Genomic DNA, 15,163 nt, shown 5'->3' on the forward strand with positions numbered 1-15,163 from the left:
TCACCATGTTGGCCAGGCTGGTCTTGAACTCCTGACCTCAGGTGATCCACCCACCTCAGCCTCCCAAAGTGTTGGGACTACAGGTGTAAGCCACCACACCCGACCCCCATTTTAGACTATATAGGCTTTCTGATGTTGCCATGGCATTTGTAAACTGTCATGTTACTGGTGGGAGTGTAGCAGTGAGGACAATCAGAGGTCACTCTCATCAACAGACTGGCTTCTTTACTGCAACCTGTTTTATCGGCAAGGTCTTTATGACCTGTATCTTGTGCTGACCTCCTGTCTCATCCTGTGACTAAGAATGCCTTAATTTACTGGTATTATAGCCTAGCAGGTCTTAGTCTTACTTTATCTAACCCCTTTTCAAGATAGAGTTGCTCTGGTTCAAATCCCTCTGACAAGAGGGAGGTGTAGGGAGGGAGAGAGAGAGAAAAGAAGACTTCAGTCTTGGATGTTCTGCAGATGACAGTTTTTAGGTAAAAATTAGTAACGTTCTTTTATTTACATTGTATTTATTTTTCAGACTACCTTTTATTTAGAGTAGGTGATAACACACAATAATATAGTAAAATTTCCTTTCAGGTTAAATCTATTGAAGTTAAAAAATGAATTCATTGAAATAAATACTAAATAACATAAATGGTTTTGATTTGAATTTTTATTTTACTAGTTGTGTGATCTTAAGGTACTTAGTACTTGCTACCTCAGTTTACTCATCTGCAAAATGGGGACAAAAGCATTTACCTCAAAGGGTAGTTGTGAGGATTGTATGAGTTAATATGACCAGGGATTACAGCTCACACCTGTAATCCCAGCACTTTGGGAGGCTGAGGCAGGTGGATCGCTTGAACCCAGGAGTTCAAGACCAACCTGGGCAAGATGGTGAAACTGTCTCTACAAAAAATACAAAAATGGGCAGAGTGTGGTGGCTCGTGCCTGTAGTCCTAGCTACTCAGGAGGCTGAGGTGAGAGGATGGCTTGAGCCCAGGAGATGGAGATTGCAGTGGGCCAACGTTGCCCCATTGCACTCCAGCCTGGGCAACAGAGGGAGATCCTGTCTAAAAAAAAGTCCATTAAGGATGGTTAAGATTATATGAAAGAGCTTTTTTTGAGAGGTTGGGGTTATTTTTATCAATCTAACAAACATGTTCTAATTGTTGAAGGAGTTTTTAGTATTCTAGGTTATAGAAATAGAAAGAGGAATAACCAGTATTGTGTGAATATAGTGAACACAGTTCCCATTGTCTTTCTCCCAACTCTGCATCAGGGAATTATGTGGTCACTGGCCTTGGGTTGTTTACAGTTGTCCTTGTTGGGTCAAGGTGAGCCTTTTTACATCAAATCTGGGCAAGGTGCCCTTTCTTGTCATTCTGTTTGGCCTTTCAGAATACAAACAAAAACAAAAACAAAAACACTACCTGCACTGAGGCCTTTTATTACCTTGGAATTTATTTCCAAAGGAAATATCAAGGACAATTCAGTGGAAGAAGAAGTGGAAATTTAAAGGTGACTTAAACAGGCATCTGGTTTTTTCTTCCTCTGCCATCTCATGGCTTAAATGATAAATAAAGTCTTCTCAATTCCTGGATGAGCAGTGGAAGTAGACGAGGCAGAGACATAGTCATGGAGCAGCCTATCCCATGGTGAACTCTACAGGACTTGTGCTCCCCCAGTGATAGAAAATGTTTTATGGGGAGATCAAAGGATCTTGTGGTCAAATTTGGCTAAGACTGGCATACGTAAAGCTCAACAGACCTACTTATTTTCATGACTTCTCTCAGAGGGTTTTTATGGACAGAAATTCATCAAGATGTACTACAAAAGAAAATAATAATAACAATTGCCTTTTATTTAGCACTTACTATGTGCCAGGCATGAGTATGAGTACTTTACATGCATTAACTTGTAAATTCCCACAACAGTCTTATGAGGTAGGCATGGCTGTTTATTCTCATTTGTTATATGAGAAAACTGAAGCATGGAACAGCAAGGGCCAGTGTGTGGGATGTGGGGTTTCCTTAACCGAATCTGACCAGAGATGGGTTGAAATGCTGGACCTTCGGTAATTAAGAGCCCACCAAACCAATCTGGGAAACCTGTTCTAATACTCTAAGCAAGCTGTGACTTACAGGTAGATAATTTGGGGACGTGGGATGGCCTCACTCTTGCCTCATGTCGTTTGAGCATTCTGATTTCTGCCCCAGAAATGATGACTTCTCCTAGAATCCTTGTGTTATATCAGTTCATCTCCCAATGATATTCTTGCTTGGTTTGATGCTAGAAATTCTTGAAATGGGACTCATATATCTTAAAGTGACAGGCTTAATTTTCTTTCTTTTTTTTTTTTTGAGATGGAGTCTTGCTCTGTCACCCAGGCTAGAGTGCAGTGGCGCAATCTTGGTTCACTGCAAGCTCTGCCTCCTGGGTTCACTCCTTTCTCCTGCCTCAGCCTCCTGAGTAGCTGGGACTACAGGCACCTGTCACCACGCCCGGCTAATTTTTTGTGTTTTTTAGTAGAGACCGGGTTTCACTATGTTAGCCAGGATGGTCTCGATCTCCTGACCTCATGATCTGCCCGCCTCAGCCTCCCAAAGTGCTGGGATTACAGGTGTGAGCCACTGCACCCAGGCGACAGGCTTAATTTTCTAATTTTACAATCTTCTGGAGAGGGAGATGTATTCCCACTGCTGTAGACCAACCCTTCTTAATTTGGGCATTTTAGTAGCTTCTTTGGAAGGCAAGAATTTGATATGTGGAAAGGGAAGACAGGTTTGAATAGGGCTGTGATCCTACTTTAGTCCAGTGAAAGAGCACTTGATTAATAAATCATTTAAATCCTCCTAAAGTTAAAAGGATGGAAAATGCTACTTTTTAAATCAAGGTTTTAAATGCATCTCGTCAACTGGTAAAGAGCTGTAATGGCATTTTTTTTATAGATAGTCTTAGCTTCAATTATTCATACATCTCCTTGAATTATTTTAGTATTACCCAAGTGATGAAATAATATTGGATAAATTACTGTTTTTGCTCCTGCGGACAGCTGAGTCTAATACTTAAAAAACACTTTAATTATTTTCTATTAATATTACTCTTAATGTAAAATTCAGGTTCATTGATGCTGCAAGATTAGGTGCTTATCGTCTATGGTTTCAGAGCTGATGCTAGTTGGAATTGCTTCTTTGTAGTAATGAGGAAACAGTGCTCTTTTGTGCAAATGGAGAGAGCTGTATTTTAGACCCAACATGTTACTTGGCCAAATATGCTTGTGCAGTGCACCCCCTGTGCAGCCGTATGTGATTGGCCAGCTTTATCTCGTATCTCCCATAGCACCCTTAATGTCTCCTTGTTAATTCTCATCTCACTTAAAGTTACTTGTTGAATGTCTCTCATTCTTGCTAGAGGGTAGACTCCCTCAGGTATGGGCATATATTTGTCATATTTATTCTAAGGACAAACACAGTGCCAGGTACCTAGTAGGCTCTTTGTGATGTTTATTATTTAAGATGTTTATTGAGACCAGGCACAGTGACTCATGCCTGTGATCCCAGCACTTTGGGAGGCCCAGGCGGGCGGATCATGAGGTCAAGAGGTCGAGACCATCCTGACCAACATGGTGAAACCCCATCTCTACTAAAAATACAAAAAAATTAGCTGGGTGTGGTGGTGTGCGCCTGTAGTCTCAGCTACTCAGGAGGCTAAGGCAGGAGAATTGTTTGGACTTGGGAGGCAGAGGTTGCAGTGAGCTAAGATAGCACCACTGTACTCAAGCCTGGATGACCAAAAAAAAAAAAAAGATGTTTATTGAATGCAAGCTTAACATTTGCATGCATGGATGGGTGGATGGATACATATGGAATGGATAGAGCAAGTATAGGTCTTACATAGAAGAATTAGAAATCTTTTGCCTGGGGCATTTGATCCTGGGATCTTGGAGTCAAAATTGCAGGCCTGTATGGAATAATCAAATTTTATCTAAGCACTTCTAAGCCCTAAGGGAAACTATAATTTGCAAATCTCCTCTGTTTTGAATCTCTTGTGTTCAGCATAGCCAGATGTTCTGTTACCAAGAAAAAATGTTATGTTTTCCTATTATGTATAATCCTAACAGAGTTCCTCACAGACACAGTTGTAAGTTGGGTCTTCTAATGGCTATGGGAAGGGGCTGGAAATACACCGGTGGTTATTACTTGACACAAACCTACTGATCTTCTGACTGGCTGGTTCTTATTACTGTCTCTCCTTTCCGTACACCAATTTTCTTTGGGGATGAAGTGCTGGCATTGCAATGCTGCATTGATTCATTGTGTTCTCTTCTCAGGTGTAATCATTTCCCTGGGCTGCTGTGATAAAATATCACAAACTGGGTGACTTAAAACATCAGAATTGTATTCTCTCGTAGTTTCAGAAGCTAGAAGTCTGAAGTCAAGCAGGGCCTTGCTTCTTTTGAAGGATCTATAGATCCTTTGCCTTGCTTGTTGCTTTCTAGCTTCTGATGGTTTCCAGCAATCCGTGGCATCCTTGGTTTGCATCTATGTAACTCCAGTTTCTACCTCCTCTTCACATAGCTGTCTTCCTTCTGTGTGTATCTGTCTCTGAGTATCTGCTCACTTTTATAAAAGGACACCAGTCACGTTGGTTTTAGGGATTCCCCTGATTCATTATGACCTCAACTGATTATATCTGCAAAGGTCCTATTTCTAAATAGGGCCACATGTGGTTCCAGGTGGACATGAACTTTGAGGGGATGCTATTCCACCGCGGTATACCAGGTTTTAACTCTTGCATTGGTTGCTAATGCATGAATCTAGGTCTAGTCTCTGCTGCTTTTTGTGTGTGACCTTGTCTCTCTTTCTGTAAAAGGGAACTAATAATAGTACCTGTATATCAGGAGATTTTGAAGGTTAAATGAGTGATGGAGATAAACCATGTTAATACAGAGCTAGCATATGGCAAGTACTTGATACACTCCTATTATTATTATTATTCCTTTCTTTCATATCTAACCAAAATGTATTTCCTATATTCTTTCCTTTTGTGTGTGTGTGTGTGTCTGTGTGTGTGTGTGTGTCTCACTCTGTTGCCCAGGCTGGAGTGTGGTGGTGCCGTCGTGGCTCACTGTGGCCTCAACCTCCTGGGCTCAGGCTAACTTTCTTTCTTGATTTTCTTCTGTGTTCCTTTAACTTTTACTAGCACGCTACAGACAACTGTCAATCATTTTGGTTGATTCTCCTTTGATTGATTTTGTGGAATGACCTTTTCTTGAGGAGGAACGGATTAAAAGAGAGGTAAGAGCTTCTGTGTTGATTGGAGGTTATTCTAATATGGTGGTAAAGATCTTAAGAAAATTATAAGTCAGCCAGGCGTGGTGGCTCATGCCTGTAATCCCAGCACTTTGGGAGGCTGAGGTGGGAGGATCACTTCAGGCCAGAAGTTCGAGACCAGTCTGGCCGATATGGTGAAACCCCGTCTCTGCCAAAAAATATAAAAATTAGCTAGGCGTGGTGGCTCATGTCTGTAGTCCCACCTACTTGGGAGGCTGAGGTAGGAGAATCACTTGAACCTGGGATGCAGACATTGCAGTGAGCTGAGATTGTGCCTCTGCACTCCAGCCTGGGCAGCAGAATGAGACCCTGTCTCAAAAAAAAAAAAAAAAAAAAGAAAGAAAGAAAATTGTAAGTCATTGCTAAAATACAGATTGATTTAATAATCTTATCTTCTCAAATCAATTTTTTTGATTACACATTGGCCTGAGCAAAATACCATGTAGTAGCTTTCTTCCAACATGGCAAAACAGTGTTAAATAATTCTGCAGTGGGTTAAAATGATAGTAAAAGTCAAAATTATATGTTTCCTTTTTCTATGCAATTATAATAAATCTGAACTGAACTCAGTTTGGCAGTAGGGTCAATTATAACTAAAAACTGCAGCCCTATTCCATTTTGTTCTTACCAAATGTAAATGTTGTCATATAAATTAAAACCCATGGGGAGAGGGTCATTCAATTAATCTTAATTTTCATTTTCTTCCGTAATGTGAAATTAAATATAAGTTGTTAATGTTTTTGGGAAGAGGAAGAATGGGCTAAATTTAATTGTACTATATTGTTTTAAAAATATTTCTTAAGTCCCAGAAGAGAGTGAAGCTTATAAATATGGAATGCCTTGAGGTGATTGAATCTAGCAGAGGAGAGATTAGGTTTTCACCTGACACATGTATTATAACCTTAAAAAGAGATGGTTCAGGATTAGAAATTCATATGGTGTTTGTGTGTGACTGTCAGAATTTGATGGAAGATCCAATATGTTCTGTTCCCCACTGCTTAAAACTAAAAAGAAGATAATTTTAGAGCCCTTGTTTTTTAATATCACTGTTTTTAATGACTATCACAGGGGTCTTCAAGAAATTGAGGGCACAGGTCTAGGTGTTTAGCTGGAAGAAAAAAATACAGCAGGAAGCAGGTGGAAAACAGTTCTTTAAATAGATGGCTAATATGTGTAAATGAAATCTGCCTCATTTTGTGTGGGCCCTAAAGGATATGAACAGGACTGTTGTGGGTAATTTGTGATGTGCAAAAGCTCCCTAAAATAAGTGTGGCTGCCAAGAAGTGTGGTTTGTTCACTGATTCGGAGCTCTCTGAGACTAGTCTGGGTCACTGCGAGAAGTTTGTGTGAATTTAAACATCGGATCTGAAGTTAGACCAAGTGACCACTTAGATTTATTTCATTCCTGAGTTTCCAGGAATCTTAAGTTGGTGACCAACGGGATGAGATTGAAAAATGTTAAAAGGGGGCAAGATGATGGAAGGTCTGTGATGTCTGGCTAAAACTGAGAGTTCTAATGTTCAACGCAGTAGTTAGATATTAGGAAGCAGGCTAACAGACTATATGAGGGAAAGTATTCCAGCCTTCTATAATGGTCACTGTTAACAAAGCGTCGAATGGGGAATTATGCCTTTTTCTAACTTGAAAAATGAGAGAGAGAGAGAGAAAGAGAATGAAAATATATCCAAATTACCTCCTGATACCTTCTCTAGTGTGAACATTTTTTGTTTCTTTTTGTTTTGTTTTTTGTTTGTTTCTGTTTTTCTTTTCTTTTTTTTTTTTTTTTTGAGACAGGGTCTTGCTCTGTCACTAGAGTACAGTGGCACATTTGTAGCTCACTACAACCTCAAACTGCGGGGCTCAAGAGATCCTCTCCCTCAGCCTTCCAAGTAGCTGGGACCACAGGTGTGTGCCACCACTCCTGGCCAATTAAAAAAATTTTTTTTGTAGAGATGGGGTCTCCCTATGTTGCCCAGGCTGGTCTGAAACTCCTGGGCTCAAATGATCCTCCTGCCTTAGCCTCCCAAAGTGCTGGGATTTACAGGCATGAGCTGTTACATCTGGTCCTTGTGTAAGCATTTTGGAGGTTAAGGAGTAGAAAATCAAGTTGTTTTTACATTTATAATTTCAGAATGAGAAGTTGGCATTTTGTCTCCTGGGGGGAAAGCTCCCTCAAATTCAATGAAATTAATTTAGTGTTCTCCAAAGGAAAAGCCAGTGGAATTGTGTTGAGCAAGGATCATGAAAACTGATAGTCTTCAGTCTTCACAAATCAATGTTAACTATACTGTCTGGTTTCATGTATAGTGAGTGCCCTTGTGGGCACAGTATTGTTTGACAGAATAATTTGGGATTCTGATAATTTGGGATTCCCTTTTGACTAGTTTGCATTTTGTTTTGTTTGCTTGTTTGTTTGAAAATGAGGTTTATTATCCTTCCTTAAGAAAAACAGATGACTCTGCAGTATAATTGAACTCCTCCTAACTGTTTGTAAGCATTCTACTTAACTTGCATTTATTTGTTGGTAGGGATAATTTGAAAAGAAGAGCATTTTAAATTCTCTGAATTTAAGCAAACAATAATTTTAAGCTGAGCTGCATAGCCACCAAGCGATAGGATGAAAACAACTCATTTGTTGGCAAAATAAATCAGTTTAAGAATGTTGTGGAGGCCGGGCACGGTGGCTCACGCCTATAATCCCAGCACTTTGGGAGGCCAAGGCAGGTGGATCATGAGGTCACGAGATCGAGTCCAGCCTGACCAACATGGTGAAACCCTGTCTCTACTAAAAATACAAAAATTAGCTGGGCATGGTGGTGTGTGCCTGTAATCCCAGCTACTTGGCAGGCTGAGGCAGGAGAATTGCTTGAACCCAGGAAGCGGAGGTTGCAGTGACCTGAGATTGCACCATTGCATTCCAACCTGGTGACAGACTGAGACTCCATCTAAAAAAAAAAAAAAAAAAGAATGTTGTGGAGCAAGACACTATTTTAGATCCTCAAAAGAGTATAATGCACAGGTGAATGTTCCCAACCCCAGATTTTTAACCAAGAGGAGCAAAATAAAGAGTGCAGAAAATTGACCTGAGAGAGTTATGTAAGTTCCTTCTTAAACTACAGATGCCCTTCTGGGAATTTAATAAAAATGCTTAATGATAGGAATTCATGTTTACTGATTCTGACCCTACCTCAGTGTGTAGATAGATACTCTCTTTGTAACTGTAAAATTAGTTTCATTCTTTTGTTTTTCTGAGTAGCTGTTTAAAAACAATAGACTTTGTTAGAGCATTTTTTAGATTCACAATAAAATTGAGAGGAAGGTACAGAGATTTCCCATGTACCCCCTGCTTCCAGCCTGTGCACAGCCTCCCCCATTATCAACATCCCCCACCAACGTGGTACGTGCTAAAAGTTCTCGGTGCTCTGCTTATTTATCTCCCTGCCCCCTAACTTCTGATCTTTTTACTCTCTCCATCGTTTTGCCTTTTCCAGAATGTCAGATAATTGGAATCATATAATATGTAGGCTTTTCACATTGGCTTCTTTCACTTAGCAATATGCATTTGTAAGTTTCCTCCATGTGTTTTCATGGCTTGATGGTGTGTTTCTTTTTAGTGTTGAATAATATTCCCTTGTCTAGATGTACCATAGTTCTTTTATCCATTCATTTACTGAAGGACGACTTGGTAATTGCACATAAAGCTTTTATAAATTTTCGTATGCAGGTTTTTGTGTGGACATAAGTTTTCAACTCCTTTGCTGAATACCAAGGAGCATGATTGCTAGCTAGATTGTGTGGTAGGATTATGTTTAGTTTTGTAAGAAACTGCCAAACTGTCTTCCAAGGTGGCAATATAATTTTGCATTCCCACCAGCAATGAGTGAGACTTCCTGTTGCTCCACATCCTTGTCAGCATTTGGTGGTGTCAGTGTTCAGGATTTTAGCTATACTAATAGGTGTGTAGTGGTATCTCATTGTTGGTTTTATTTTTCAATTTCAAAAGTGCTACTAGTGATGCAGAAGGATAGAGGAGAAAGGAAACCCTGTAAACCCACATAACTCCTCTTCCTTAAGAGTTAATAGTATGATATGTATCTTTCTAGATGTTTTTCTCTTTATATGTAAGAAGGTGGAAATGTCTAAGGATAGGCTTAAGAAATAAAAACAGATTATTTCAATTACCTTTGACATTATAAATTTAAAATATAAGAAACGCCTTAAATTTAAAATATAAGAAAACAAGAAAGATTTGTCCAGACAAATTTTTAAAGAAGTCAAAGATAACTTTTTTGGACCATTAATATATTATGTGTACAATTATCCAAGATTTTAAAAAGTATACAGTGAGAACAGTAGATCTTATCCCTGACAACTGTCTTCTCCTATCCTCATTATTTCATTATTTGGTTTCTCTGGAGGTAGTGGCAGGGTGTGTGTGTGTGTGTGTGTGTGTGTGTGTATGATATATATACTTAAGTAAGAAATTAATGTGTATAGGCCGGGTGCAGTAGCTCACATCTGTAATCTCAGCACTTTGGGAGGTGATTGTGGTTTGGCTGTGTCCCCACCCAAATCTCATTTTTAATTGTAGCTCCCATAATTCCCATGTGTTGTGGGAGGGAACTGGTGGGAGATAATTGAATCATGGAGTGGTTTTTCCCATTCTATTCTTGTGGTAGTGAAAAAGTCTCACGATATCTGATGATTTTATAAGGAGTTTCCTCTTTTGCTTGGCTCTCATTTTCTCTCTTGCCTGCCACCATGTAAGGTGTGCCTTTTGCCTTCTGCCATCACTGTAAGACCTCCCCAGCCACATGGAGCTGTGAGTCCATTAAATCTCTTTTTCTTTATAAATTATCCAGTCTTGGGTATGTCTTTATCAAGCAGTGTGAGAACAGACTAATACAGTGGCTGACACGGGCAGATCACTTGAGGCCAGAAATTGGAGACCAGCCTGGCTATGATGGTGAAACCCCGTCTCTACTAAAAATACAAAAGAACTGGCTGGGTGTGGTGGCATGTGCCTGCAATCCCAGCTTCTTGGGAGGCTGAAGCACGAGAATTATGTCAACCCAGGAGGCAAAGGTTGCAGTGAGCTGAGAACGTGCCACTGCACTCCAGCCTGAGCAACAGAGCAAGACTCTGTCTCAAAGAAAAGAAAGAAATACATGACTATATATAATATACTGTATATAGAATATTATAAATATGTATATAAACATATACATGTTATATAAATATATTCACATTTTATATGTGTATAATATAAATGTATACGTATTTCTTACAGAGAAATAATATATACACAAATTTGCATTTTGCTTTTTCAACATAAATTGAAACTTGATTTACTGAGTTCTGAGTCCTTTTTCCAGGGTTATTTATTTTTAGAAATAAGGAAATACAAATGAACTGGTTTGTCCATAGAGAGGAAAGCCAGGAAGTGTAAAATGCCATTCGTTACCTGATAGTCATCATTTTAGCAAGCAAAGAGCAGGCAGTTTTCGGGAAAGCATATGGAATATGGCTCTTGATGGAACTACGTGCCACTTGAAGGATACACGTGGATAACCCATAGGGATGATTCACTACCAGTGCAGCTGTAAACTTTTAATTAGGTAGGAAGCACCTGTGTGTTATTACTTCATCATTTTTCCTCTTCCCAGTCCCAGTCTCTTCAGGGATTAAAAAAAAAAAAAGGCCCAAACAAGTTGGAATTTAAATTTTCTGTAGGAGAAAGCAGCCAGTGTCTAAAAAGGGGCAAGTGTGCAGATCATCTGCTGAAAGACAGGGTGAGAAGAGTAACTTGAACGGGTGTGAATTTTAGAGGGCAAATGACTGTGCACATTGCAAGGTGTTTGGCATGGAGCGATGTGTTAGCATCCCGTTGGTGGTTGGATTTACGCTTCTGAATTGAGTGTTTAAAAATATTTAACAGAATTAATGCTAAATGTGTACAAGCTGCTGTTCAAATGTGAACAGTACTAGCATTTGTATCTCCTCCGGGCTCTGAGCATTACCATGAGATGGCACCAGCATCCTTTCATGACCTCTGTCTGGCAGGAGGCTAGGTGAGACTGGTCATATGATTAGCAGTTTCTTGCAAGGGACTGATCAACATCATTTACCACACAGTTTTCCTAAGAGAGGCTTTGTCCTCACATGAATTGTTCTAAATGTGCATTATAATACTAACCTAAATATGCTTTGTAAAAAAATTATCAACTATCATTTATTGAGTGCTTACTACATGCTGAGAGCTTTACAAATTTATTCCTGTGTAACTTTCACTACTACCCCAAGGGGGTGCTATTATCTTCATTTTATAAATGGGGAAGTCGATGCCCAGAAAGATAACATACCTCACCCCAGGTCATGCAGCAGGTTACCCTAAGGCATTGAACTCAGTTGTACAGTGCTGAAACCCTTTGTATATATACATATATCCTGCAAATATCCATCCACCGTAAGCAAATTTATTTGACACATTTGGGTTGACACTGTTCTCAACTTTATGATTTGTAAATTTAATATGCTCATTAGGCATTTATCGAACATTAGACCCAAATACTCTTAAGGATGGTGGCCCTCCCAGAGCTCTCAAACTGGTAGCCTGTGGGCTGAATTTGGACTGCACCTGTTTTGTTTTGTCTGAGGGTAGCTAAAGTCAGCACTATGTTTTAATTGAATTGAGCATGAATGCCTTGAGGTCTCTTCTCAGGTCCTCCCTTAGCCTCCATAATTCTCTACTTTCTCTGGCATTGTCTGCTTCACTAGTTGAGGTTATCTGCATGGCCCCTGATGGCATTTGAATTTGTGATAGCAGAAACCATGAAACCACGAAGTATCTCAGTTAGAATGTGTTCATTTGTGGGTTCAGATTAATTAGTTAACAAATCGATCTTTGCTCTCAAATAAATGTTGCTGGATTTACGGTGCTCAATGTGCAACGGAGAGTTGACTTTTTTCCCAGGCTTTTCATAGAAGGCCCTCTGTTGGTAGAAGTCCCTGCCGGGTTTATGCTGGCTGAATATGTGTGCTGACCTGTGGATGTCGTCATATGGTGCATCTCCTGAAGGCTGATGTTTGGTTGATTATAATATGCCCTGAGGTGATTTTGATCATGAAGCTAAATCTAATGGAGAAAACATGAAAGCCAATTAGTTGTTAATAAGCATTAGGGGGAGAAAGGAGGGTCTAAGATCCTCTTTTCTTCCCTCTTTGCCTCCCTTTGTCTTTTCTAATGGACTCTCTGGCTTTAAAGCAATTGTTTTCTGGGTCCATGTGAGTGTTTTCTAAATTACCAAGAATATTCAGGAGTGTTAGGGCCCCTTGAATTGAAGATAAAGACCTTGGAACACACAGTCAGTGGTAGAAATCCTCCCTGGTACTCTATTCACATCGCCTTCAAAAAGTACAGTATGTTCTGAAGGAATTTCTCCTCCATGTATTTCCTCCGTTAACCGTTCTTCTGCTGTGTTTTCAGTTTGTTTTCCATGGAACACCTGCCTGAAGGATGCTCTTTGCAAATCAGTTTGCGAAATGCTTTTTATTCCAATACTTTGTTAGGGATTTGAAAGACATCTCATGGTAAATGCTCCAAGCAGTATTTTATTTAAGGAACCTGTTTTGCCCAACGCAGCATTTTCCTAATTAGTGAACTAATAGAACCCTTTCTGAAATCTCTGCTTTCTGAATATCACCTCCCCATCTTCCAGAACAACCTATACCTATTAGCTTTCTACAGGCCATACTTTGGGGTTGCCTTTCCCAAATGTAGGTCAGAATTTAGGTAGAAATTACCTGGAAGCATTGAACCATGTTTTAGATATTTTGGGGGGTTGGGGAGGAGGAATAATCCCAATTCCATCTAAATACAAGTTTGCCAAATATGAAAATGGTTCTCAAAGAATTGAACTTCATGGCTTGGAAATGTTTATTTATCATTTTTTGTTTGTTTGTTTTTTTGAGACAGAGTCTTGCTCTGTTGCCCAGGCTGGAGTTCAGTGGCACAATCTCTGCTCACTGCAACCTCTGCCTCCTGGGTTCAACCTCTGCCTCCTGTGCCTCAGCCTCCTGAGTATCTGGGATTACAGGCGTGCACCACCATGCCTGGCTAATTTTTGTAGTAGAGACGGGGTTTCACCATTGGCCAGGCTGGTCTCGAACTCCTGACTTCAAGTGATCCGCCTGCCTCGCCTCCCAAAGTGCTGGGATTGTAGGCGTGAGCCACCGCGCCCAGCCCTTCATGGCTTGGTAGTATTTAAGGAGATCAGACTAGATAAAAGTTTACTTTATTCTTCATGATGTCTGATAGGTTGTTTGCTGGTATAGGTGCTGTGTCTGGTTTTCTTTCGTGACTTGTCCCTAGTGTAGCCATTTATAGTGTATTTGACAAACTTGTCCACTTGTAGACTCAGGTAGGCCTGCTTGACCTCCTCTGGGGATATTTGCTAATGTCTTGTCAGAGTTGATACAATTTTCCACGTTCATGCTTTCTTTTGATTCTCATAATAATCTTCTAAGGTAACTAAAAAAAAATCCTTATTTCCCTGTTTGATTAAGGAAACTGGTCCTAAGAGATTAAGTCACTTGGTCAGGGTCTCTTGGTGAGGTACTTAAATTAAATTGATTTTCCAGGTTCTGGTCTTCATTTTCCAAACTAATTCTGCTTTGTGTGTGACCTGAAAAACACTTTTTTGTTACCTGTTTTTGTTTGTTTAAACTAAACATGTACTTGTTTATTAGACGAAGCAGGGAGCCCAAATAAAACCAGATGTGAGCTGCTTTTAACCATCCCCGAATCGTAATGATCCATATGTGAATTATCCCTTGTAGCTAGTTTTTAATCCCAGACTGGGCTCTTCCAGTTTTTCAGCCTGCTGTTCAAGTCTCCCCAGTCCCTGACTTGGTTTTGTCAGAGCAGATTAGAGAGAAATTCTACAGTCTGAGAACACGATGTGTATGATTTAGGAAGCAGAACTCTTTTTTTTTTTTTTTTTTTGAGATCAGAGTTTTCTTTGTTTTCCATTTACCTGAAGTAATGCATTGTTTCATTTAAACTTAAATAGCTTTCAAGATTGGGTTCATGAACATGTCAGTGGGCAGAGTTTCATATCTAGACTAGAGAGATGACAGAATAAATATGTTTAAGATAGAATTATTTTCACACCTACCTTTTCCCTTTCAGATTCTATCATCAGTGATTGAGAATTTAGGCTTTCAAGGGCACACTTGGATTTAAATCTCAGTTTGTCCATTTAGTAGCTGTAAATGCCCTTGGGCAAGTTAATCTCTTTGCCTAGTGTGGTTATCCTCCAAATGGGATAACCCCACCTATATTGAGGAATTAAATGCAGTAATGAATGGGAAGCCACTAAGCACAGTGCCTTACACAGAAACATTAATAATAGATAAAAAAATTTGTATCACCTTCTAGGTGCCAAGTTTGATGCTAGGAAATAATCCAATGGGCTATAAAATATGATTTGGTAATTTGTTTGGAGAATGGGGTAAATGAAAACAGTAAGAATATATAATAGACTTACATAAAACTTTTGAAGAGAGAGTGGTTATGCTGTTGGGGTGTGGCTTTGAAAGGCTTAAAACTAATCAGGGGTGTTGAGTTTTGATCCAAAGGTTTAAGAATGACTTTAATGAGCATGCAAGTTAGGATATGCTTTGGTCCTAAGTGCAAAAAAAAAAAAAAAAAAAAAAAAAAAAAAAAAAAAAAAAAAAAAACAAACTCTACCCTGAATTCCACCCTAAGCGGAAAATAAATTTGTTGTAAACAAACGATAGATATGTGGAGTAGTTTACAGGATCTGAGAAACACCTGA

At 39.5% G+C, this 15,163-nt stretch overlaps 1 protein-coding gene and 1 long non-coding RNA gene across 11 annotated transcripts in view; one reads left to right on the forward strand and one right to left on the reverse strand.

Moving 5' to 3' along the window:
- MAGI1 (membrane associated guanylate kinase, WW and PDZ domain containing 1) overlaps positions 1 to 15,163 on the forward strand; it is a 680,972-nt gene that overhangs the window by 111,248 nt on the left and 554,561 nt on the right. The gene's annotated exons all lie outside the window — the stretch shown is intronic.
- The window catches only part of LOC112618396, a 32,066-nt gene continuing 18,325 nt past the window's right edge, over positions 1,423 to 15,163 (reverse strand). The window contains exons 2-3 of the long non-coding RNA XR_003118073.1: positions 12,369 to 12,459; positions 1,423 to 1,818 (exon numbers count right to left, since the gene is read on the reverse strand). This is a non-coding gene — a long non-coding RNA (uncharacterized LOC112618396). The remainder of the gene's footprint in view (positions 1,819 to 12,368; positions 12,460 to 15,163) is intronic.

This window comes from Theropithecus gelada, chromosome 2 (assembly GCF_003255815.1).
Source record: "Theropithecus gelada isolate Dixy chromosome 2, Tgel_1.0, whole genome shotgun sequence".
In the NCBI taxonomy this organism is placed as follows: domain Eukaryota; kingdom Metazoa; phylum Chordata; class Mammalia; order Primates; family Cercopithecidae; genus Theropithecus; species Theropithecus gelada.